Here is a 22,928-nt window from a genome sequence, read left to right as displayed (position 1 = left end):
CTGAAAAATGAGTTATCTCTGTCCTCCCAGAGCTCAGTTGAGAAGAGAATAGAACCAGAAAAAATTTAATAGTGTCTTAAATGCTATAATAAAGGTTTGAAGAGAGACCTGTGGGAGCCCCATCAGGACTTTTAAGAGAAACTGTAATCTTTTCTACTAAACCATATCTTAAAATATTTGAATCTGCAGTAGCACCCAGCAAAGTCGGCATTCAAAAATCTGAGAGAATGAAGAGGAATTCAGCTCCCTCTTGTAAAATGGCCTAGATTTGGCAGACATAAACAGAGATACGTGAAGGTTAACTATGCCATGTACCACCACCCTAAAAGGTGAAAACAAATTTCAGTTCAAATCCTGCCATGCACATCTCTATTATACAAATGTCTAGTGAAATCCTGGCAGTTCGTCCTTTCTTCTTATGTTTCAAAAAAGGTTTTTTTGTGTGTGTGTTTTCTTTGAGTCAGTAGTAGGTAAATAGAAGCATCATCCAAAAAAAGGGCAGAGGAAAACAAATACCATATGATTTCACTTATTTTGTGGAATCTAAAAACAAAACAAAATGAACAAAACAGCAGTAGACTCATAGACACTGAGAAGTGACTGGTGGTTACCATGGGGTGGGTGGATGGGGAATGGGAGGGGGATAAAGAGGCACAAAAATCTCATTCATAATGTAGGTTGGTCATGGGGATGCAAGTGCAGCATGGAGAATAAAGCCAATGATGCTGTAAGATCTTCCTATGTTGACAGCTAGTAACTGCACTAGTTGGGATGAGGATTTAATAATATGGGTAAGTGTTGGACCACTGTGTTCTAAAAGGCTTGAGGCTTGACCATTATATAGGACACCATTTTGGAGGGTAAAGGTTGAAAGGTCACTAGGTATTTATATTTTTATAACTAGTTCACATGCAAATGAAGAGTTTCTCTTAAGCTATTTTAGTCAACATAATCTATTTAATCACTGTGAGCCCACTATTAAGATTCATCTTGCTAATGAACAGAATCCCTAGTGTAGAAAGTTAAGCTTGCTAAAGCTCTAACACCAAGAGCCTGAGCAGTGTGACCATTTTTATTTATGAGTAGTGGACCATCCCTATCGTGTGAATTCCTGGTTAGTGCAAATCAAGGGTTAAATCTAACCACGATATGCCTTCATTACATTATGAATGCTGAATGATTCTAAATTAAATTAAGGACATTACACCATTAAGTTTCTCCTAGTTATTCTGATCTGCTAGCCCTGGTGGTTCGGTTTTCATCCTGTGGTGTAACAGAGCCCTCACTAACTGTGAGGCCTTGGTGGGTTCGACAGCACTACTGGGGATTCCCTCCTCTGACAGTTGAGGGCCCTGGGTTAACTCTCTTGTTTTTAGCATCCCTATAATCTATGAAACAGTTGTGTTGCAGCTGACGCCAAGAAAAACGTAAATGCTCATGTAGACACAAGCTTTAATACTTTTGAGGGTCAAATTATATATGCCATATACATTAGCCTCTTCAGGTGATCGTATGTTAACATTTGACAAGTGTGTTTAGATTTTAAATGAATTTTTTTTGACATTTTTCAGTGACTTTATAAAGGATTCTATAGGTATTAGTGATGCTAGTGTAGACTAAGTTACAGCTATTAAAAAAAAAGTCCACAAGTCAAAATACTAACCACCACTACAGGGGCCCACCCACCTCGGAGCTATTAACTGTGCCTCTCTTCTATCAGGGTTGGTCTCAGAGAAGATGCTCTGGTCAGCCTTAAAACGCGTCAAAGCTAATTCGTGTTTCCAGTAACAGTCAGCGGATTTCTTCGCGTTTCCCGTGTGGTCCCTAAAAAAAAAAAACCCCAAATTTCTTTCAGAATTACCCCAAATGATTCCTTAAGCTCAAGCATATGTGGAGAAGCTCCAGATACGGCCCCACAACGCTCCCCCTTTCCTCCCCAAAAGTCGCGGAGCTGTGGATCCGCGGGCGCTGCGCGGCGCGCACCTGAGCGGCCGGGGCTCCCCGAGCAGGGCGCGCGCGGCGGCGGCCGGGCTCCTGTCCCGCGCGGTCCTCGGGCACGGCCGCCGGCTGCCGCGGGGCGGGCCAGGACGGACTCCGGCCGCGCACCTGGAGCCTCGCGTGGGCGTGTTTCGCTTCAGAAATCCCGAATCTTCCTAGGCACACGGGCCTTCCCCTGGGAAGAACCGCTGGCCCAGCCCCTCGCTCTGCTCCGCTCCACCCCAGAAGGCTCGCCGGGTCCTCCAGACTCCCGCGCGTCCTTCCCCGAGCCTCAGCCGCGAGCCCAGGTGTGCTCCGCGCCCCTCTGCCCCGAGGCCCGCGCCTCCCCGGCCTGCGGGTCTCCGGCGCTCCCGCCGCGGGTCCGGCCCCGCCCAGCCTCCGCCGCTCCGAGCTCCCGGCCCGGCCTCTCCGCCTCCCTCCCATCTCCACCCTCCACTGCCCTCCCCAAGAGTTGCTATTTTTAGCAAAGCCTCCGCGCGCCGCCACCGGTTCTGCTCGCAGCTCGCAAACGCGCGCTGCCGCCCTCCCGAGCTCCCCTCCCCGCGCGGCGGCCGCGGCTGCGGCGGCGCGTCCCGCACATCGTGCCGCGCGCACGGAGCCCGCCCCGCCGCGCCCGCCGCCCTCGCCGCCTTCTCCTCCTCAGCGCCTGCCGCGGCCGGCGAGACCCTGCTGGCGGAGCAGCGGTGGTCCCCGAGTCAACTTTCAACCCCCTCCTCCCCCTCTGCTTCTGCCTCGCCATCCTCCTCTCCGCGAAAGATGGCTGTTTGGAGAAGGGGGAGAAGTTAGGGGGTCGCCGGCGCGGGGCGAAGGAGGGCGCGACAGCCTCAGCAGAGCGGGCGGAGGTGAGTGGCACCACAGCCTACCCCGGCTGGGGCCCGGGGAAAGCCCTGGGAATTGGGGGCCCAGCGTCCTCCGGATGCGCCGCTGTTCCCCGCTCGGGTTGCCCTCGTTAACAGCATCCCCGTCCGGACCCCGACACAGCTTGCCTTGCATCTCGCAGTCGAGTGGTTGGTGGGCTTAAGGGAACCTTTGTCGTAAATTCGGTGCTAGGTGATCCCTTTGGTGCAGACCTTGGCATTAGGAGGCAAGCCCAGGCGAGGGGTCGGTGCCGTGACTGCCACTGCTCCAACCCACACACCAGTTTATGTCGGAGCCGAGTTATGAATGAAAAGTTTGTACTGCCAACATGTTGCTTGAGGGGAGCAATGTTTCATGGGGGTACCTTTGATGTTCGGTGGGGGACTTCAGTTCCAAGTCTATACGTAAGAATTTTGAGTTTTAAGAAAAGTTCCACAGCCCGGGGGATGGGATAGAGTGCAGTTCTTGGCTAGTGGAAGGAGATTGATGAATCGTAAACTTATTAAGGTAAACTGGTTAGTTAAATTCCACCAAGGGCGTCACAGTGGGGACTAGGGGAGCGGAGGACGGGGGCGTTCCTTGAGCACCTAGCGTTCATTTGGCTTTGAAGCCATCGCCCGCTTGTCTGCAGTGAGAGGTGCTGGTGTCAGAGGCCTGTGAGTCCGCGGTGTGATCTAGCGGGACCCAGCTGCTCTCCAGATCCCAGGCGCGGTTGTCAGGAGAGGTGGCCAGCGTCGGGGAGCAGAGGACACTGTTTATGTGATATGGAATTGGAAATTCAGGAAGATAAGTCACATCTGTTTTCCCTTCCAGGGAAGTGTGTGTAATCTCCTAAAAGGAACTTTTAGATTAAGTAACTAACATTTTGAAATATGTGAGAAAAGGTGTTATCTGCATATACACTGTACATGTAGATTGTGTGTATGTGTGTGTGTGAGTGAGCATGGGCAGAATGTGTGAGTGGGGTAAGATGGGTTTGCAAAGTTCAATAGGAAAAGAAAGGGAAGAGTTAAATTTTTTCTCACTAAAGAGTACAACAGTGCTTAATACAACTGAATAATCCTGTGTGCTGCGATTTCTCATAAGGGTAAGATTTAGGAATTAGAGGTATTTGGAGTGCAATCAGTGCTTTCAAATCTTGCAAGCATTGTTGAAATCGAGGAAAAGAGTAAGTACGTAGAGAATCTATATTAAAGAAAAATATTTTATTTGGAAAGAAAACAATTTGACATTTGAAAAAGTCTGGATGTTATTTTCTGATGCCCTAGAAATCTTAATCCTGTAATTAATAACAGCACAGAATAAATTGCAGTTAGTAAATGAGGACAATTAAAATACCAAGTTTGGAAAGGATATCTTCTGAACTACTCTTTGGTACTTTGGATATTTATTATGAAAAATTATTGTGACAGAATATTTATTGTTTAATATATTCACTTTTTACCACAGATAATTAGTCCTCTTTTCCTTTTAAACCACTGTTATAGTTTGACGAATTTAATTACCCAAACACCAAATCACTGATGTGCCTTCTGGAAAGCATTTATATTTTAAATGCTTAATAATAATATTGTATTTCCAAAAAGACAAATAATTTATTCAGTTGTGAAACTTTCTTTTATTTTCATCCATTTTGTTTGAATGAGGCAGATCTCAAGAACAGAAGCATTTCATTTTCTGTATGGGAAAATGCGAATGTTTTCATCTTGTCATAAACAGGTGCATGTAGAGTGCGAATCCTGAGTCTGACTTTTGATATCAGGCTGCTAACTGGAAGGAGAGATGCTTTCCCAGCTCTTCTCCTGAACTGATCATATTCACTGTGGAATGGACATGGTTAGATGCATGTGCAGTTGTGCAGAAGGAAGTTAAAAGTTACAAGTCAAGTACCAGTGTATGGTTATGAGGGAGATTTTTTTTTAACCTCAATCTTCCTGTTTCTTTCCCTCTACAATTGTGCATATATTGGACTAGCCATTATTGCAAAGTTAGGCCAAACACTGGTAGAAAGCATGTGGGCATATTAAACTGCCATCTTCCATAAAAATAATGATGGTGCTGCTGAAATTAAAATGGTTATTTTATGCATTATGGAAGACTTATGATTGTTTTATGACCATTATTGTGTCTCTTATTGTAGTAGAGTTGCTTAATGTAGTTACCCCCATTATATGCATATATAATTACTTATTTTATGTATTTGTGGTATATTTGGAATATATCTGAGTTTTAAGGGATTTTAAATCATAGCCTCACTAGATAGCCTGTTTAATTGATTAGTTTATATAATACACATAATTCAGATTTGTATTCATATCTGTGCCTAAAGATTTCAGGGTTCATAGCTTTCATTTCTTTTTATTAGGATTATTTCTAGTTTGAATCTGTTTAAATATTACAACATATACTGTAATTTACACCTGTTTAGTGGGGAAAGTGTAGGTTATTCTTAAATAGAGATATGGAGAAATAGCTAGCAAGGAGAGTCATTTGAGAAACATATGGACATTATAAAAGCCTTCTGTATGTAGCATCTGTACCTTCTCATTAGTGAAATATTGTAGTTATGGACATTTTTCTTATTACATTGAAATGAGGCTTTTTATTTTTGCTTCGATGGACTTTTCATTTGTTTTAAAATGTAATTTATATTAATGTTTAAATTGGTGGGACTTTTATTGTTCAAAGCTTTTTCCTTTCTCAAACTTAATTTTTTTTGCACACATTTGCAGATACATACAATTATTACCTAACTTGCTTTTATAACTCCTACCTTTCTCAGAGATTCTTCAAAACATTTGAGATAGATTGGAAGACACATTGTTCTCATTTTCAGAAAGAGGCAGCAGGTACACTGATAGATCCAAGGACACACACTAGTGAATCAGTGTGAATCTGAGGATAACATGTGTATTTCCTATGTTCTATTCACAACAGCAAGCTCCTGTGGCTACATTAATGGCATTTTCATACATTAATACATTCCTAGATTTTTAAAGTGCTTAAAATGGTAGTTGTGCAGGTCAGATGTTATATTGTTCAATGTAAGTCATAAGGGATTGGACCCTTATGGTTGCCTGCCTAAGGGGGAGAACCATGACTCCAATAGCTTGTGTTAAAACAGACGCACCTCTAGGGGTATCCATTCTTGCTATCAGTTCACATGCTGCTCATCCCTCTGCTTCCCCTGGCCCCACCTTATCAACTGCATTCTGCCCTTTTATTGGTCAAATCTGCTTTGAAGTTTATCAGCACAATGGTTAAGGTTGAGGATCATCAGTCTCACTGGTGAGTGAATTTCAGAATATGATTTTTCGAAGAGAGAATATTGACAGAGGACAGTAATGGACTGTCCACTCGAGAGCCAGCCAATATCGTTGAGAGATGGTGTTGTTCTGGTGTTGGGACACCCACCTCCTCTTATTAGCTCTGCTTCTTTGGCTGAACTTGTAGAAATCAAAGTGAACAGAGGGTTTATGCAATTATCTAGTAATTTCTGCCCATGCAGACCTTGTATCTGGATAAATCAGACTTTAAAAAAAAAAAAAGAAAAAGGATTGTAACTTGTTCGTCTGTAGAGAAGGTACTCTTATAATTTTTGCTTCATCCTCCCAAATCTCCTCTCCTTCAAATCTCACCAGAATTTTTCAGGGCAATTGGCCACATGATTTGTAACAGTTAAGGTGATACACTTCTGATATTTTATTGTTAGATTCAAAAGTAAAATGCATTATCTAGGATGCAGAAGAAAGCATTGTGATTTCATAGAAAATAATAATATGTAATCTTATTCAAGCTCACATGTATTTGATGAAAATACTTTCAGTATTTTTGAATAAGCAGACAGTATCAGGAGCTCTGTACTCTATTAATATTTTTCCTATCCTTTCCCCTAAGTGTATTGTTAATAGGAGCTTATAAAAATCATTTTAAATGTGAAATACTGAAGAAAAATGTGACTCTTTCGTGTGGTTCTTGCTATAATGAATTCTGTTTAGGGCCCGAAAGAAAGGAAAACTTCCATTCTTTATATTCTTTGCTGTGCTAGAGAGAGCACGGCATGCTGCTGGCAAAATTGAGAAGAGTTGAGGTTGCTGGAAATGGTACTTTCTTCCTGTTTCTATAGAATCTGTGATAAGAAGGAGATGGGTGTGGACTAGTCTAGTTCGAATGGAATAGTAATGAGTGGAATTTGAAATGGCCACTGAAGGAAAGATAAGATTTGGATCATTCAAATATCACTCAAGATATTTGTTAGCAAGTCACTGAATCTAATTTTAGTTAATGTAAGCATTAAATACATGTATTAGAGGATATTGACTCAGTTTGTTTTCTATTACTTTGTAACACATTAGCACAGATTTAGCCGATTTAACTACAGGCCTTTATTACCTCAGTTTCATCGCTCAGGAGTCCACACATGGCTAGACTGGATCCTCTTTTATGGACCTCATCAGGTGTGGTGAGGGCTGTAGTCCCATCACAGACTCAACTGGAGAAAAACCTACTTTCAAGCTGCCTTAGATTGTTGGCAGATGCATCTCCCTGTGGTTGTACAACTGACATTTCCATTTCCTTGCTGGCTGTCAACCAGAGGCCACTCAGCCCTTAGAGGCTGCCAGCTGCTCTTTGCCGTGCGGCCCTTTCAGAGGCACTCTTACAACATATGGCTGCTGAGTTTTCAAAGCCAGCAAGGAGAAGTCCTTGCTCCAGGATGATAAGACAGTCTTATGTGACACATGGGGGTGGTGTGACAGCAGCTTTGGTGTATGACATAGTCTAGTCAAGGGAGCAACAGCCATCACTTTCACCATCTTCCATTGATTAGAAGCAAGTTATATGTTCTACCCAAACTTCAGGGCAGGGGTCCATACAAGGGCATGATTCAGTGGAGGTCACTTGAGGGTGCATGCACCTCACTGACTAGCTCACAGAATCTGTGGGGTGGTCAGTAGACCTGGCACAGAAGCCACTTAATCAGAAACAGTGGTTCACATTGCAGAACCATTTTGGTGGAATACCAGTTTCAGTTGTGGAAGGTGGGCTCTGTATTATGAGAGAGCATTCTCCACATATAATAATGGTTTCAGTTGCTCATGGCCAAAGACAAAGACAAGTGTTCTCTGCTGAAGAAAAGGAGGAAAAAAAATGTAACCAAATTATTGCTGAATGAGATGTTGAAGTTTTTGCCAAGGATAGGTAAAATGACCATCTGGAGATGTGATTGAATTGGAGAATAGCTGGAATCATTCAATTCCTTAGAAATAAAACTCTTCTAGGATTTAGGAGAATGGTGACAGCAAGGCCCCATTTAAAGAGTAGAAGTCTCTAAAAAGACAAACCACTAGCACATATGTTAGTCTAGGAGTTGACTTAATTAGTCCTTAATATATTCCATGTGCAAAATGATTTTAAGGATCTGGTGCCACCAATCCTTGCAGGGAACCAGCACTTTGATTTGGAGGCCACAGTGTGGCCTCCCTTGAGAGAGACCATCTCAAATCCACCGTACCTCTGTGGCCCAATAACCCTGAGGCATTATGTAGGAGCATAAGGTCTGTTGAGCACAGCCCATGCTCCAAGGTGTGGTTTTATGCATCTCATCTCTGGCGACTGAGTTTAGATTTCCCTAGTTCTGCCTCGTTTATTTCCTCCCAAATAAAAGGAGATTTTCAGAGGTTAAATATCTTGCTACGCAACACTCATATAGGGGTGGCAACCAGAATTTGAATCTAGGTCTGATTTCAAAGCCTATAGTCTTGTAATACACTTCCCATGCTCATAAGCATAAGTGAAGTTTCCAGGGGAAAAGCTTGTTTTTCCCATTAAAGTGAATCTCAGCACTACAGTTGCTCTTGGGTTCCTTCATTCATCTTGAGAGAACTGGATACTGCAAGATGAGGGTCAAAGAGAGGAGTGAGTGTGCTGTATCATGCCTTCTTTTATTTTCCCAGCAGGAAGTACAGATGATAGGTCTTTCATCTAAAAGTAAGAATGTGGAGTGGAGGCTGTGTATTTTTATTTCCACGTATTTTGGCAAAAATCGAAAGCTCTTTGCCTCCTTTCTCTCCTGTATGTAGATTTCTACTATTAAATTCAATTAGGAAACATTATGAATTCACATGGCCTCTTTGGCCACAGGCTTCTTTCTATGGCTTTTTCAGTGGATGCCACTGTTTTGATCTACTTGAAAAGTCTATTGAGACATTCTTCCTTTGTGCTTCTGTTACTAGGGCCCCCTTTCTACTCTGTGGTGCCTCTGAATTCTATTCATAGATATTCTACTTCTTTTCCCTTCTCTTTAATGTACTTAAATCTCTTCTTTAAATGGATCTAGCTCCATTGATCGGAATCATTGGCCCAGATCCCCTTGCTGCTCTAATGCAAGATGCAAGCTCAGTGTGGGACCCATCTGTATTCTGCTAATTTTCCAAGTTGTACCCTTTATTCCAACCTGGTATGAGAACGACTTTAAGATTTCTTTGGGTATTGAAGTCAAAATGTAAACATTTTTAACTGAATGCCCCAAAGCAAACCTCTGATTGGACTGTGTTAGGTGGATTGCATACCACTCAACTGTGGCTGCTCAGCTGTTCCCAAGGAGGGATATTGTGAGTCACCCTCAGCCTAATTAGGGTCAACAACAGTAACCTGATTCAAAGTTACAGCTCAGAAAATCTTGAAATAAATGTATTTCTTCATATAGGTTTTAGATTTTCTAACTTAGCTTAGGCGAGATTTGACTCTAAAGCTCAAATTTATTAGCATGGCATGCAGATTCTCTCATAGTCTGGATCTAGCCTATCTTTATTTACATTTTAAATTCTTGCTTCTCCCTGCCATGTGGTTTTAAGGATGTAAGCCCTAAGCTTGGAGCTAGCAAGTGGCTTACATTTTATATAATGAAGAACTAGCCTGACGTGTAAAGAAATATCAAGGGGTGAATATGTGTGTGTGTGTGTGTGTGTGTGTGTAGTGGTGCAGAGGACAAGGGGGTAGGGAGCAAACAATAACAGCATTTTAGGCTCTCAGTTCCTGCATCTATTCATTCTTGACGCTGTTCTACTACTGATTTTTCTGGGGTGATGTTATGTGAAGAAGAAGTTATTCCTAAATTGAGTTTCTGTCCCTTGCAATTTAAAGAATGTGAAGTAGCACAGCTTCTTTCAACCTAGCTTTCTCAGTGCATTTTCTGAATCTGCTGCTTACAGAACTATCAGTGGCCATCTCTTAGCCCAGGCAGTAACTCCTTTGGAGTTTTATTCGGAGGATATGCCCATCAGAAAGCTGCACCTTCTCTGCTCACCTTTTCCCATAGGTCCATGCTGTGTCCCTCCTCTTTTGTGATGTTTCCTCTCATTATGGCAGCTCACCATGATCTCAGATCTTCTGTAAGTTCCCACAGTTATTGAGGACTGTGGCTGTGGTTCACACAGGCTTACAAGTTGAATTTTAGTATTAATTGATTGAGAAAATCCATACTAAAAAAAAAAGCTACTGTATGAGTAAAGCCTTTAAAGGAATTTGCATTTTGTTGCCCAGAAGAACATCTTTATATTTTTGAAATATATTAGTACATTTAATATACGGAATGATTTTCATATGTACTTATGGTCTCTACAATTTCTTTGTGGCCCACTAGAGATCCATGGCCTCTCATGCCTACAGGGAAAAGAGGGAAGAGAAGGTTTGACTTCCTAATGAACACTCTCCCCAAATAAAACACTACAGGAAGAAAGGTTTGATTTTAGTTAAGACTACTGGTCTTTATTGTATGAACCTAAGTTATTCTTATTAGCCATTTTACTTAAGTAGGTAGGAACACAAAATGCAAACACTTCTACTTACAGATTTTACAAGTTAGGAAGCCAAAACCAGTGAGAGAATATTAAATGTGAACAATAGAACTGATGAAATTGAAAGGAACAACATTAAGTTAGGTGGCACATAATACTGTATTGTTAAAATTACATTGACAGTGTTGGATTTGAGAGTATGAAGATGTAACCTTAGATCCTGTTCTTATTTAATCTTTTTCTATGTTTTATATTAATACAAATGCAGGAAGTGTCCTTTTAAAAAGTAGATTAAAAAAATACAAACTTCCAGGCTTTGTTTGCTGGTTCAGCATAATCAGACATCATACATCACCAAAAATCTACCAGTAAATAATCATCAAAAGTCAGTTTTAACGAGATATCACCTGAGAACTCTATACCATCTCTTTGTTCTCTGAAAGATGTGATCAGCATTGTGAAGATACTGAATTCTAAATCAAATGTGTGCTCCGTATCCAAAGACTGTAGGAATGGAGAACAGATTGTGTAGATACTACGTGGAGATAGGATGCATATATCATCTTCATTCTCAACATGGTGATGATTTTATCCACCCTAGTGTGGGTGCTTTGCATGCCTGTGCTACCTTGTGTTCTATAATGACTCAATTCATCCTCACTTTTTTTCTAATTAGATTATTTATTTAGCAAACTATATTATTTGGCCTTCACCTAATATATGCATGATTGAGAACACCAAAAGCAGTTGCCAGAATGAAAACTGTGATATGTTTAGTTTTAAGATGCTTATTCAGAAATTAGAGTACATTCATATTTGTTTTATTTATTTTTTACATTATCATCCTAGTGAAAACCCAAAATGGAAAAAAAATTCCACCTCAAACTAATGGATCTCATTTTGAAGTACATAGTCCCAAATTTAATTATGAGACTTAAAACATTTTGCATCTTACTCTGCATTATGTGTCAACTAGACCGTAAGTCCCTTGGAGGCAGAGAGAACTTGCTTACTCTATTTTCTTCCACAGCATGAAGTGCATTTTCTGATAGTTGTTTGATCAGCTATGTATGATCAGAAACACCAACAAATGTTTGATGATTGACCAACTATTTATATGTCATTATTGCCTATTGCACTGTGAGTTCCTTGAGGTCAGGGACTATTTTGTTTTAATCTGTGGACTCCAGATGCCTAGCACAACAACGCTTACGTGAGAAATGCTCAATAAATGTTCTGAAAGGAAGCATTGGCTTTGTGTGTGTGCATGCATGTGTGTGTCTTCTTTTAGAGCTCATTTTTTCATATACAGGGCATTTCTAACAGGTGTATAGATCAGTACTGTCCAATGCAATATTTTGTGATGATGGAAATATCCTATGGGTTCTCTAATACCATAGTCACTAGGCGCATGTGACCTTTGAGCACTGAAATGTAGGTAGTCAGAGAGGCTGAATTTACTTTTATTTAATTTTAAGTATAAAATAGTGTCATGTGGCAGTAGGTAGCTCAGGTCCAGATATAATGCCTCCATTCTCAAACTCATTTGCCCACATCTCCAACACTACTACATTTTTAGGTTGTAATTGGTTTTTGTTATTAGATGGATAAAGTGAATCATATCACTTTAAACACAAAAAAATATATTCCATCAAATTGGCTTCATTCTTTTCCCAAATGACCAACAGCATTGCATGTTATCTCGTCACTCATCCCACCATCTGATTTGGTTTTTCATTATTTCCTTATTACTTTAGATACCTTACACCGACCACTTCACCAGATGAGTTGTACATATACTTCTTTTTAATGGCCTAAGTTTCCTTGTGTTTGCTAGTCCCATTGGCTTATCTTTTTCTTTCCTAATAAGCCATTTAAACTTGGTTTTTCTTTATGATCGTCATCATCACCACTGTCATCATTGCATAAAGTGGTGTTTATACTGTGCTAGCCCGTAGTTGATGTGCTAATGTGTGCTGGTATTCTGAACAAATTCCAAATTTACTATATTCTGATTATCTTTAAATATTCCTACTCTAACATTGATTTCATTTACCCTTTCCTGTACAGAGAAGGATGAAGGAGCACCCTATGCATTTAAACATAACTCAGTCCTTATGTAAGATGGCTTCCCATCATCACAGGTTTCACAGCTGGAGTCAAAGAGCATGAAATCAATAAAACAGGATTTTCTGTTTAGGAAGGTGGGAATTGCCAACTTTATGCAACTTGTGGCACTTCCAGGGTAGATTTAGATTAAAAGTCATCATATGTCTATTGAGCCTCAGTATTGGATATAGTCACATACACTATTCTCATTTAATTCTTTTAAGAATGCTGCATCCAGTAATATGTAATGATTATAGAGACTAAGTTCTCAAATAAATTGAAATGAATTCTTCTGACAAACAGAAACACTTTAGAATTTTCCACTCATCCTCTAGTGCTGGAGATTTAATAGTCTGTCTTATCTGGCAGACTTTGAATGCATAGACTTTGGCATGGAGACTTCCCTTTTGTTCATTCTTTTAGCCTAGAGAGGAGTTCTGAAACTGGGGTGTACAACAGAATTTCTCTACTATGCACACAAAAGACTATAAACTATATTATATAGCTGAGTTCTCCCCCTTTCCAAGGCAGTTTTGTCTGTGCTAGATTTTCATCCTGAAACCTATCTTTTCCCTCACTGCCCAAAAGATGCATCTCCTCTGTATTTTTTTATTTACACTTGATTCCAGGACAGGGATCCTCATGGAGGGAACTTGTAGATAGGCTTTTGAATAGATCTCAGAGAACAGGAGGGAAGCTTAGCATTCGGAATCACCAGTTGTGCCTTGGTCTCATGATTGCTTTAATCTGACTCTTGGTGGTGAGAAACTAGACTGCTTTGTTATCTCCCCACCCCAAACCTGGCCTTCCTGATAAACATCCCCCTAAAAATCCCGGATGATGTGTATTTTGCATTGTGTTCTTTTTAGGCAGGTTGGGGAGTGAGGAAGGGAACTTTATTTTGTGACTGCTGCTGTTAGTATAATTATAAACTCCTACTTACCTGTTTGACACAACTTGTAAAAGTTATCCTGTGGATAAAATGAGAGTTCCTGTGGCCAGGATTCTCACTTGGCCCTGGTTGACTAGCTCACTGCACACCTGTGGGCAATACATGGCTGTTGACTCTATATAAAGACCTTCTCCCAGTGCTCTGTGCACGACACAGTGGCAGAGCTGCAAGGCTGCAGGAGAGCAGAGCAGAGGCTGGAGTGGTGGCAGTGCGGAGGACAGAGGCCCAGAGGGTGGCTGTGTGGGACGGCTGTGCAGGCAGAGAGGCCCAGAGGGTGGCTGTGTGGGACGGCTGTGCAGGCAGAGAGGCCCAGAGGATGGCTGTGTGGACAGAGGGGCCCAGAGGCAGAGACCAGCTTACTGCATGCAGATTCACTGGGTGAATGGGATTTTAGTGAATGACCTGCCACCTGAAAATAAAGTTGAGTATAACCCTTTCACCTCAAGAACGTTTTGCTGTCAATTTATTTGGTCACATTGAATCCATAGCGAACTTGCCTGGGGCTGAAACCCATTGGCAAGACATACCCACATTAAAATAAATATTTGATTAGTTTAGCCTTGTTGTGGAACAATAATTATTAGCTTTTTAAACTAACATTCAGCAAAAGCTATTGCCAAACCTTGTGCACTACCTTGTTTACTAACAAGAAAACCTTTTTGGACTTAACTACTTTTTCTCTATGAAAACAAATGTAACAAATTGAACTTAAATTATATTTTCAGAAGTATAATGCCCAGAGTACTCAAGCCAGCTGGGAAAGGTAGGCCAAATGGAATGGGATTTCAGAATAATGGTTCAATTTTAATTTCTTTGCAATATCCTATTTAAGATATTCTTGTGTGAATTTATAAGTTTCAGTAACTTGAAAATACATTAACACTTATTTTATATACTATTGTTTTTCTTACATGTTATAAACCCCACATTACATTATTTTTACTTAAACAGAAAATAGTCTTTCAGAGATTTACATGATAAAGTTAAAACCTTTCATATTTATTCATGTAGTTGCCATTCATTCATTCCCTTCATTCCTTCATTTCCTTTCATGTTTTTCATACCATTTCTATCTGGTATCACCTTCCTGCTGCCTGAAGGGCTTTCTATTTTTTTCTGAAGGGCTTCCTTTAACATTTCTCATAGCACAGGTCTGCTTGTGCATTCTTTCAGCTTTTATATGTCTGAGAACATCTTTCACTTTCAGATTTTTGTTGGATATGAAATACTAGGTTGAAAGTTCTTTTTTTCTTTTAATACTTTAAAGATGTTGCTCCACTGTTTTCTCACTGGCATTGTATTTATAAGAAATCTGCTGTCATCCTTATTTTTGTTCCTCTTTACATATAACATGTCCTTAAAGATTTTCCTTTTTTCAATGGTTTTAAATTATAATTTGATTATGATGTGTCTTTCTTCATGTGTCTTGTACTTTGGGTTCATTGACCTGTGGGTTTCTAATTTCCATCAGATTTGAAAAAATATTTAGTCATTATTTCTTCAAATTTTTTTGGCTTCCTTCATCTCCCTCCAATTACATGTATATTAGGATCACTGATGCTGTTTATTTATTTATTTTTATTCTTTTTTTTTTTCTCTGTTTCATTTTGGGTAGTTTCTACTCCTGTGTCTTCAAGTTCACTATGAGTAGTCACATTTAATGTGTTTTGATCTCATTGTAGTTTTCATCTCCTGAAGTTTGATTTGGGTGTTTAAAAAATCTTCCACATCTCTATTTAACTTTTTTGAACATATGGAATACATTTATCATAACTGTTTTAATGACCCTATCTGTAAATTCTAACATCTCTTTTAGTTCTTGATCAGTTTTGTTTGGTTGATTTTTTTCCTTATTACGGGTTATATTTTTCTACTTCTTTGAATGCCTGGTAAATTTTGATGGATGCCAGACATTGTGAATTTTACTTTGTAGAGTGCTGGATATTTTTATATCCCTCTAAATCTTCTTAAGCACTTTTTAAAAAAATGGGATACAGTTAGTTACTTGGAAACAGTTTGATCTTTTCACATCTTGTTTTTAAGATTAATCTCTAAGTACTCTACCCGCAGATTCCGTGAATTGTAAGGTTTTCCAGAGTGGTTGGTGGGAACAGGCACTATTCCCAGTGCTGTGTAAGTGTTAGTTACTGTTTCCTCTAATTTTTTCAGGTAATTCTTTCCCTGGCCATCTATTGTTTCCTCATATATGTATGTGTGTTGATCAGTACTCTGCTGAATACCTGAGCGGTATTGATGGATCTCTGGAGATCTCACTCTGTTCAGCTGGCTGCTCTGATCTCCCAGATTTCTCAGATACATCTCTCTGGTTCAGGGATTGTGCTGGGTTCTGCTGTGGTTTTCCTTCTTGGGGACACAGTCTGGAAGCTGGAACAGTCATAGAATTCATGTCATTAGTTGTTTCATATATTTTGTGTAGCACTTTGAATTTTTCAGGCAGGAAGGCAATTTCTATCCTGTTACTCTATCTTGATTGGAAATGGGTGTCTTCCATTCATGTTCTCTTCCATGGAAAATCTTGTTGGTCCAGATAATTTTGGAGATGATTTAAATATTTAATATTCAATTCCATGCAGTTTATTGTGATAGTCTTTTGAATTTCTAGTAATTTCCAAACTTTCTATGAGTACTTTGTACTGTAAAAATATTTTCAAAAATTAAGTTTTGATAATCAGTTATGCTCTGTATTATGCTTGATGATTTCTATTATTAAGACACACCAATCATAAATTAAGAAGTTAAATTTGTTAAACACAATAACTTACATACTTTTAAGTGGATAAAAGATGCTACTATAGGGAAGTACTATGTTTCTATTAGCTTGTTTTTTAAAGATTGAAGTCGAGTAGCTTTTTAATAATATACTCTTGAATTTATAGATGCTAATGATCATAAACAGCTAATAAATTAATGTCTTTTAAATTGTATCAGTTTTCATGGGGTTACTTTTTATATTTGGGAGATTCTATAGTTCATGCCTGCTATAGAATGTTCACATATCAAGCAGGAGTGAACTATGCTATGAACTATTTTATTTTTAGTTTTCTCTAGTATTTGAATGATAAAATATAGCACTGTGAGCTAATATGAGAATAAAGTAACAAAATTCAGGAGCACATCTTGCTTTAGTGAATACATCTTGTTACTTCAAGAGTTTTCTGGCAGTAAGGGCACAATTGACTATATTAATTTAAAAGAATTTTTGAGGTGGTATAGTTCCATATGCTGTAGGAATATGTCAATGATTTTTTTTTATAATTTGAGTTTTTAATGTAGTTTTTTGAAAGCTAGTTGTTAAGCATGGCAAGAAGACTGGAGTTGCTTTAAAATTCTTAGGAAAATAATTTTGTAAGTACAAATTAAAATTGACTTTAACTTTCTTCAGCACTGTCATAAATACCAGCATGATGAAGCCAAAATCGTGGCAATGTAACATTGCTATGTTTCCAATATTTAAGCGTAAAGGTTAGGCCAGATTTATATCCTCTTGTAAAATTGAACCAAAATATAAATTATTTATAGAATTTTAAGAACAGAATCTTAAATAACTTGAATACTACTCTGTGGTAGAGGCTGCTAAACCCAGTACCCTTTTTCTCGATCATCTTCAGACATAGAGCCCTGAATTTTCACTGGGACAGACCCCTATGTAATAAATACGACATTTCTCAGTCCCTCTTGTGTCTAGGAGTTATGCCAGGTGGCAAAGTTCTGGCCATAGGATGTAAGAAGAAGTGATCTATGCAACTTCCAGATGAGCCATTAAAGGACAGGGGTGTGCTATCTCCTTTCCTTCCTCATTTGCTGGGTGCATATGGTGCTATACTTTCTTAGATCTTGCTGAAATGGCCAGCACTCTAAGGAAAGCAGAGCAATACAGTTTTTTAAAAGGGCCTGATGATGACTTATTGAAGCAGAGCTGCCATAACAGCTTGGAGTTTTATGTGAGTAAGAAACTTCTATTTTATCTAAACCACTGTTATTTTGGGTCTCTGTCACATACAGGCAAACCTATATACACTATTTCTACAATATTTTTGTTTGCCAGGCGTGTTAGTCTTTGCTTTTTATAATCAAGCTTGAAAGGACCAAACTGATCATGCATCATAGAATTCTAAACTTCAAAGGATCTCATTAACAAAAAAATTGGACTAGTCCAATATTTATCAGCTGAAGAGGACAACGCAATTAAATCCATCTGGCTCCTCTCTGAAAAACTTAAGATTTGAGGCACATAATCCTTATGCTGACTTTTGAAGAAAACAAGTTTGGGAAGAGAGAGCAAACTGAATTACTCAGATTTCTACTTTGCTTGAAGTCACCAAATATTTTTTTCCATTTTCCTGTGTTTTGTATTTCAGAGCTCTCGAATCCCAAAGTCTACTTTTCAGTCCTTAGTGTGAAATGGCTCCCATCCATTTTATACTGTTTACTACTCCCGCTTTTGGAATCTATCACCCCTAAGCCTCTGGGGTGTCACAGACTTCCACTTTTCTCCTCTGCCTCTGCCATGTGCTGGGTCTCCATCATGGAATCTTCTTTAATACACCCCTTCCCTGTGTGCGTGCTCTCATTCTTGGCCCACTCTTCCTTTTACTTTGTGTAATGGAGTTCACAAATTGGCAGATCAGAGCAATTGCATGGAATTTACAGAAATATTGCATTAATTGGTAATATTAAAAAATGAGGGTATTTATTAAGACATCTAGATTTTGGCCTTTCTTTACCAAGGAGAAGTGACAACACCTCACCCACATCACCCACAGCATTTGGTAGTTGGGGCTGAGTTATAACTGCTTCCTTTAGACTGGATGTGTTCTTTCTTCTTAGTTATAGTCACCACTGCTCTCTATTGCTTACATCTTGTATGTTTTATTTGTTTTCATTACTTGCCTGATCTTTTAGGTATTTCAATTTGTGACACGCATCTTCCTGGATAATTTATTGTAAGTTAATCTTTTTTAAAAACAATTTCCTTTTCCTTCCCTTTTTTTTCAATTCTAATCCCTCCTCCCCATCCCTACTAATTAGACTTTCTGTTGTCTCACCTGGCTTGTAGTAGAAACCCAACTGACTTTTAAGCCTCTTTTATTACTTAAATCCTTTCTTCATCCTCCATACTGCTTCCAGAATGACCTAAGTTAAAATTTTAATGTAATTCTATCTAGCCTCAAGACTTTGAGTGGCTCACCTGCCTCGAGCTGATTTCAGACTCCGTAGCATCAGCGTGAATGTTAAAAAAGGTGCAGCCACTTTGGAAAGCAATCTACCAGTGTTTCAAGAAGTTAAAACATATGACCCATCAGTTCCACTCCTATGTATGTGCCTCAGGGAATAAAAAACATATTTCCAGACAAAAATGTAGACATGAATGTTCATTTATAATAGCCCCAAAGTGAAAACAACCCAAATGTCCACCAACTGATGAATAAACAAAATGTGATATATCCACACAATGGAATATTACTGGGCCATGCAAAAAAGATGAAGGACTGGTATGTGCCAGAGCATGGATGAACCTTGAAAACATGATGTTAAGTGAAAGAAGCCAGACTTGTAAGGCCTTTTGTAAGTTTACATATAATATAACTCTATTTATGTGAAATATCCAGAGTCAAAAATAGAGTAGTTGTTGACAGGGGCTGGGAGGAGGGGAAATGGGATGTGACTGCTAATGGATGTGACTTTCCTTTTTGGGGTGATGAGAATGTTCTGGAATTAGATAGGCCTGCTGGTTATACAACTCTGTGAATACACTAAAAAAAGTCACTGAATTGTATAGTTTTAAAGGGTGAATTTTATGGCATGTGAATTATATCTCAAAAAATAAAATCAGAGATAAATCAAAAAATAAAACCAGGCATAACAGATCTGACTTTTGCTGGTCTCTCCAGTTTCATTTCCTGGTTCTTTGGTCTTCCTACATCCTCTCCTTGCCCCTCTCTCCCATCTACTAATTGTTCTTAGAGTTCTGTGCTGTCTCAGCATTATCCATTTACATGTATCTACCCACTCTTCCCTCTCTCTGCCCATCTGGAGAATTTCTGATCCTCCTTTAAGTTTTAGTTCAGATCTCACCTCCTCTGGAATCTCTTCTTGTATGCCAGTGCTGGGGTATGTAGGAGGTGGATTAGGTAGATTCTCCAGAGCCAAGGAGGAATGCCCTGCAAAATGAAAAGAGATCAACTTTGATGAGCTTATTCAAATTTTACAGTCAGAACATCTAGAAAGAAGCTTTTTAAATTTCAGTGTGGATATAAGTGTTCATGTTTTATACTTTTTTATTTTAATTTTAAGTGAGATATGGTGGGCTGGGTGTGGAAAAACATATTTTGAAACAAACATCATTTAAGAGTCTCAGTTTTGCCATCCCACTGCCTACCCCCCTGCACTGGGTAGGTTAGGAGCATCTCCTCTGTGACCCCCAAATTTCCTGGCAGCCCCTTGTCACCCTGAATGAAAATTCTTTATTTTTCTGTTTCCCTATCCAGATAGGTGACTCTCTGGGGATACCTCTGTGTCTTTCATTTTTCTGTCTATACAAGTAAATCCTGTCAATTATCCATAGAAAATATTTGGCAAATTTTGAATAAATAAATGGACGCCCTCAGTGATATCAAATTTAGGCAAGTGGGATAGATAGCTTGCATTGGCTTTGCTGAAAATGAGAGCTCTGTGGACTAAGAAATGCTGTGTAATCAGATGGCTTTATTAAGACAACCTGATCTTCTCTCTCCCTCTCTCTCACACACACACATGTACAACCTTTAAAAAGCTATTTCAAAAAGACTAGAATAAAAAATGTGAGATTTTTCACTTTTCTCACCCTATGCACCTGAGCGAGTAAGGTGTTAGATTTAAGGCCTAAAGTGGATATGAAAATGGCACTTTCCCCAACAGATTTTATAAATGTTTTCTGTACTTCTCAAAACAGTCTTTTTCTTTTCACTTCAGTAAATTCATAAATTGAAATTCACATACAGTAACCCCTAGTTCAAATCCCTTCACTATGCAGTAGAAAATAGTGGCTCGCTAATGTTTTCACTTGGAAAGTGTGATTATACTAAATTATTTATAAATGACCCCTCATTTTTTTTCCTTTGTTTTTTTAAACTAGAAATTCTTTCCTCTCCAATGGTGTGTCATTTCCCATAATCAGACCCTGAGATAAAGGTTTGAGAACAGGTAGTTCATTTAGGAGGCAGAGAGCACAAGAGTAGGAGGAGTAGGGAAGGCAGGCAGTAAAGGGTGTGTATGAAGCCAGTTACAGTTTTGGGCAACTGAGGCTTAATTCTTCTGGGGAAACTGTAGAAGAAATCTCTTAGACTTGTCTACCTGAGAAGCATGGGAACTGGTTGTTATATCTTAAAAGCCAGTTACTCCTCAGTTGAAGGCTGCTTCCAGTCTGCTGTTCAGGTCCAGAGAAACCCTCCAGAAATGAAATAAAAGTGCTGGCAGTTGGAAATCTGTAGGCACACATTTGAGCAGTAATGGCTAAAGGATGTGGGTGGGCATCAACTGGTGTTCCGCTATCTATGGAGCCAGTGCATCATAGCGGGAGGAGTGTTAAAGTGTGAAAAATACCAGAATTTAATTTAGCCTTACTCAGAGATTTACTCAGTCATCAGTTCAGTACCTACTACGTGCTAAATACTGTCCTAGGTGATGGGATATACTAATTCATTTGTTGAGCTTGGTTCTTCATTTATAAAGTTAACTTTTATCCCCTTCAGAGTTCATACATAAATGAGATGATATTGCCCAAAATACTTTGAAATGTTTAAAGAAGTATTTCAAATTTATTGTTAGAGTATTTACCTAAGTTTACTCTGAGGAAGCAGTAGAAATGTAGTTAGGCCATAAACTTGTCTCTTGTCAGGGATATGTTAGCCAATCAAAAGCTTATTTTTAGTAAATTTATGAGTTCCATTGAAGGAATAAAGTACTGTGGGATGGTTATTTTTAGTCAGTTGACAATGAAGGATCCTAGGAAAAGTGGATAAAATGAACCTTAAGATAATAGGTCAGAACTAACTGTGAGGAAATAGGGAATTTATGAAGGAATGGTGTATTTTGGGAGAGTTAATGTTAAGTCCACAAGGCAGTACAGGTGAGAACCTCTAAGTGTCCAGGTCAAGCTTTTGGGCCCATGGTTTGGCCAGAACAGGATGACATTCTGTCTATTGCTAATTAGCTGTATGCTATCTGACTGGTTACTTAAGTTTTCTTAGCCTTCCTTCCTTTACTATAAATTGGTGATCCTAGTACAACCTACACTATAAGATTATTGTAAGGATATGTTATAATGGTAAAGGAGATACATTACATACGGTAGTTAGAGTAAATTCTCAGTAACCTCATGTAGTTTTTGGTATCAGTATAGTTTTAGATTATGAGTTATATTGTCTAAAGATGCATCTATCCCACTCAACACAAGATTTCTTAAAGTATATGGAACAGTAACCCCACAACAACTGTAAGAAAATAGGATAATGAAGTTACAGAATTTGAAAAACCCTGGGTACCGTAGATGGACTTAATGGAGAGTCACATTAAGATATTAACAGCTCTGAAAAGTCTAGGAGTAAATACAACTTTTGTTTAATAAATTTCTTTATCACTGGTTTCTATTGGCTACCTATTCACATTGGCCAGTCTTTGGGAAATCCACACTAATATTGTCTCTCAAAGAAATCATCTTAGGACTTGTAAATGTCTTTAAATAATATGAATTTTGCTCAAAATATTTTTGGAGATTCTCTCTTTGGGTATGCCTCCTAGCCAGTTTGTTAGTCAGTTCCCCCCATCCCCCTCATCAATCATTACATAATCTTTTACAGATTTTATTCCTCATTTCTACAGAGAATTATATCACTTGCCCTGTGATTCCTCCTAGGCCTCAGATCTGTTCAGAATGATGTTTTTTTGGCCTCAGTTGAGATAATTTAAAGAACATTCCCCAGACAATACTGAAAGTTGACTTCCAAAAATACTTGGAGTAATGCCACCATCATTAAACTAAACAGATAAATTTCAAGGTGAATGGTTTTAAAAGGGACAGCAGCTCCTTGGATGTGTCTTTTCTCTGCAGAATAAATTGCTTGTTGTTTTATATTCATGCAAGGAACACTGAGTTCCTACTATGTGCTTGTCCCTGTGGTAGATGTAGTTGATTTTGGGCAGATGTTCTTAGTCTA

At 39.1% G+C, this 22,928-nt stretch overlaps 1 protein-coding gene across 9 annotated transcripts in view; it reads left to right on the top strand.

Moving 5' to 3' along the window:
• Positions 1-2,573: 2,573 nt before the first annotated feature.
• The window catches only part of HDAC9 (histone deacetylase 9), a 938,800-nt gene continuing 918,445 nt past the window's right edge, over positions 2,574-22,928 (top strand). For 3 of the 9 annotated variants that reach the window (XM_073238726.1, XM_073238727.1, XM_073238728.1), the window contains exon 1: positions 2,574-2,840. The gene's annotated coding sequence lies outside the window, so the exon portion shown is untranslated. The remainder of the gene's footprint in view (positions 2,841-22,928) is intronic. The other 6 variants (XM_073238733.1, XM_073238731.1, XM_073238732.1 and 3 more) reach the window with 5 other exon arrangements.

This window comes from Manis javanica, chromosome 6 (assembly GCF_040802235.1).
Source record: "Manis javanica isolate MJ-LG chromosome 6, MJ_LKY, whole genome shotgun sequence".
Lineage (NCBI taxonomy): Eukaryota > Metazoa > Chordata > Mammalia > Pholidota > Manidae > Manis > Manis javanica.
Note: the sequence above shows the minus strand (reverse complement) of the source record. Positions and strands in the feature narration are given on the sequence as shown.